This window comes from Haematobia irritans, chromosome 3 (genome assembly GCF_050003625.1).
Source record: "Haematobia irritans isolate KBUSLIRL chromosome 3, ASM5000362v1, whole genome shotgun sequence".
NCBI classification, from domain to species: Eukaryota; Metazoa; Arthropoda; class Insecta; order Diptera; family Muscidae; genus Haematobia; species Haematobia irritans.
In genome coordinates, this window is record NC_134399.1 from 58,292,818 (window position 1) to 58,296,923 (window position 4,106).

The 4,106-nt window shown below is 33.2% G+C and overlaps 1 long non-coding RNA gene across 1 annotated transcript; it reads right to left on the reverse strand.

Moving 5' to 3' along the window:
• Positions 1–2,940: 2,940 nt before the first annotated feature.
• Positions 2,941–3,665, reverse strand: LOC142229602 (uncharacterized). Its single transcript, XR_012720440.1, has 2 exons — positions 3,424–3,665; positions 2,941–3,249 (listed from the first exon to the last, which is right to left on the reverse strand). It is a non-coding gene; the product is annotated as an uncharacterized LOC142229602 (long non-coding RNA).
• Positions 3,666–4,106: the final 441 nt, after the last annotated feature.

Sequence of the window (4,106 nt, forward strand, 5' to 3'; positions counted from 1 at the left end):
AGAGTTGGCTACATCTATTACATGAAACGTCAAAACAATTAAAATAAAAAGTAAATAATATTTGTGCGTTACAAAAATGGATTCGGTTGCCCTTTGGATGGAAAATGAAGATGAGCGAATGGAACGCAGAATCTTACGCGATGGTGTAGATTTTATGCAATTAACGGATGCAATGTAAGTACCAACGTGTTATGTATGTTGTTCGTGAGTTTATACTTATATTTATAGGTTTGTGCGAAATTTCCGGCTTAACAAAGAAGCTTTTAACTATGTGTTGGAGAGACTCTCACGTTTGGAGCCTGTCGGACGAACGTCAGTTTTTGAAGGATGCATTTAATAATGGAGACAAATCGCCGTGGATAATAGGCAATTTGATTATTTTAATGTTATTTATCATTTATTTAAGATGCATTTTATTCTAGGAGACTCTGGATACCCATTAGAGCCATGGATCCTCACTTCGTACAGGACCGCTAATGATAATTCTGCGGAGAGCAGATTTAACAAACAGTTTTGTAAGGCAAGATCAATTATTGAACGTGCGTTTGGTGTTCTGAAGGGAAGATTTCGATGTTTGCTTGCAGCTCGAGAATTGCATTATGCACCGAAAATGGTCACAAAAATATTGAATGTATGTATGTATGTATATTGAATGTATGCATTACACAATATTTGTTTAGAACATAATGTCGAACTACCACCAGAAATACCGATTAATGTGGAACAAATGGAACCGACCTCAACAGCTGTTCCAGCTTCTGAAGACAGAAATCAGTTCTTAACCATAGCCCAATCTCTAAGAAATCAAATAAAAAACAATCTATAACATAGTAATTCATTTATTTAGTAATTCACAGATTTAAAAAGTAGTAAAAAAACTTAAATACTAGACAACGGTAGATTATATATGTTATTGATAGCGGTGTCTTTCAATTTCTAGCATATCTCTCTTTAATTCGAGCTTTGCTAATGTTAGTTTTTGGTTTTCCACACTCAATTTCATTTCGTGCTCGAATTTTCTTTTTTTGAGTTTATAATTTTTTTCTTCTACGTCCACTTGCCTTTTTTTGTATTTAACTAAAGACTTTAAATTACTATATACTGTTCCAGAAGTAATATGGAGTGCTTGTGGTAGTCCATTTGTCCATTCACCTGCTTTTCAAGCAATGCCTGTTTTTTTTGGAGGAGCACGATTCAAAGAAAATTGTGTTGTGTTGGCTGTACGAGATGATGAACAACGCGGTGGGGACAGCGGTGCAGACACTAAAGCATCCGTCTCACTCGGATTATTTATGATGGAGTTGAGCACATTTGCGACGACTTCCTCGGTGTCCTTACTGCTTGTGGCCGTACTAGTGTCATCGCTGGTTGGGGGGGTACTATTATTAATCCCAAATTTTCGGACTCCACTCATACCGTCCACCGCCTTCTGCATATCCAGCAACTCTATGACACCTCTTCTAGCGCCGTGAACGAAAATAATTTTTCTGGTCCTCCCTATTAAAAAACATTTTTATAAATATTAATCTACTGATATATATAAATTTAACAAATACTTACATTTTTATGCGTTTGGTGCCAATAATTTAATATTTTAATTTTTTCCGTTAACATAATATCAAACGAGTAAAAATGTTTACTTTCGAGCGACTTTGACATCTAAATTCGAAGTACATGGTGATGCACATACGAAAGTAGAGTATGAATATCCGATAACGGATGTGGCAACTCGAAAGTAGCAAATGTATTTGTGAATTCTAGTTAGTTGGTAGGAAAAATCCGTTTTCGTAATATTAAACTTTCGAATCGAGTTACATAGTAACCCCCCTGCAAAGAATGTCATCCACAATATAAAATTTTGACAAATTTTATTTCTTTTTTGATAAAATTTTCTGTAGAAATAATATTTTGAAAAAACTTTCAATAATTTTTTTTTGATAAAATAAAATAAAATTTTGAGAAAAGATACAAAACTTTGAGAGAATTTTTTATAGAAAATTTTGAGAAAAAATTTTAAAGCAATAAAATTTCGACAAAGTTTTCTATAGAAATAAAATGTTGACAAAATTTTCTATAGAAATAAAATTTTTGCACAACTTTCTATAGTAATAAAATTTTGAGGAAAGTTTCTATAGAAATAAAATTTTGATAAAATTTTCTATAGAAATAAAATTTCGACTTTCTATAAAAATAAAATTTTGACAAAATATTCTATAGAAATTACATTTTGACAAAATTTTCTATAGAACTAAAATTTTGACAAAATTTTCTATGGAAATAAAATTTCGACAAAATTTTCTATAGTAATAAAATGTTGACAATATTTTCTATAGAAATAAAGTTTTGATAGATTATTTTTGGCGATATGGACCAATTTTTGTATGGCTGTTAGCGGCCATATACCAACGCAATGTACCAAATTTCGAACGAATCGGATGAATTTTGCTCCTCCAAGAGGTTCCGGAGGTGAAATCTGGGGATCGGTTTATATGGGGGCTATATGTAATTATGGACCGATATCGACCAATTTTGGCATGGTTGTTGGAGACCTTATACTTTCACCACGAACCGGATCGGGCAAATTTTGCTCCTCCAAGAGGCTCTGCAAGCCAAATCTGGTGGTCCGTTTATATGGGGGCTATACGTATCCGACGTACATCAATAACAACTACTTGTGCCAAGTTTCAAGTCGATAGCTTGTATCGTTCGGAAGTTAGCGTGATATCAACAAACGGACCGACGGACATTCTTAGATCGACTCAGTATTTCACCACGACCCAGAATATATATACTTTATGGGGTCTTAGAGCAATATTTCGATGTGTTATAAACGGAATGACAAAGTTAATATACCCCCATCCTATGATGGAGGGTATAATAATGTACAACTTTAAACATAAGATCGATCCTTATAAATAATTTAAAATTAAACAAAGGCCATTAAAAAAGATTTATAATTTCTCACTTATTCAGGTTTTCACATGATTCGAATAAACACACTGAAAAAAATATTGTATTGAGGGCAAAGATTTTTTGTGTTTTCCCTTGTCCAACAATGGATAAACATTTAATGAAGTTGTTTTGACCTTACAGTTAAGTGATTCGACTTCTTTACAGGAAAGAACATCTTGTTGGACTATGGCCAATAGGCAAAAGTGCGAAAATGCAAATTGCGGGAATTTTCAGCACTGCCGACAAATGAGAGTGCTGCGATTGCCCTGTTTTCTCCTTTGATTTCTTTTCAGCCCGCTGAAATTATAGCATTTTTTTAGGTTGCTGGCAACATTTTAAAAATGTGCATTCTGTACTGACAAAATTAAGGCAAATCAATTTTTTCAGAAAAGAAAACACCATAAGTGTCTCATACATTTAAAAATCTTTGCAGTTTTGTAACTTTTAACGATAAATGTTAATAGTTGATACCATAGCCATGCTGTTTGATACGGGGATCGTGATCGCGTTGAATAATCCATGCAGACGGATTTCTCGGGATTGTTATGGCAATATTATATGAGGCAAATGTTTTTGAAGACTCGGGTCAATAACTTGTCCAGAAAATGACCTCCAGACCATAATATTGCCCCCTCCATGATTGATGAAACTTTTGGATGGATTGAATTAAAATTGCGACCTCGCCTTTGATTACACATTTTGTTCACAGACATTGCTAGATTCTTGTAATAATTGGATTCTACGGATTTAGTTTAAAAGAACTTATTTTATTGAACGTATATATTTGAATAATTAAATATTTTTCAGTACATGACAAACATAGAAAAGGGTTTTCAAATTAAATTCAAATATTACTTAATAGTACATTTGCTGAGTGTTTATATACAAAGTATTTCAATACCCTCTCTCACTCTGACAAATGTAGTTTTGATCTAAAGAATTTGAATTTGTCAACGCCTAATACTTTAGTACAAATATCGGCTAATTGATGTGTTGTACTAATGTACTGAACATTAATGTTACCTTGCGCCAAATGATCTCGAATGAAATGATGACGGATATCGATGTGTTTCGATCGTTTGCATTCGGTGTTTTTGGACATAAATATGCAGCCTTGATTATCTTCAAATAGGGTCACCGCATAATTTGAATTA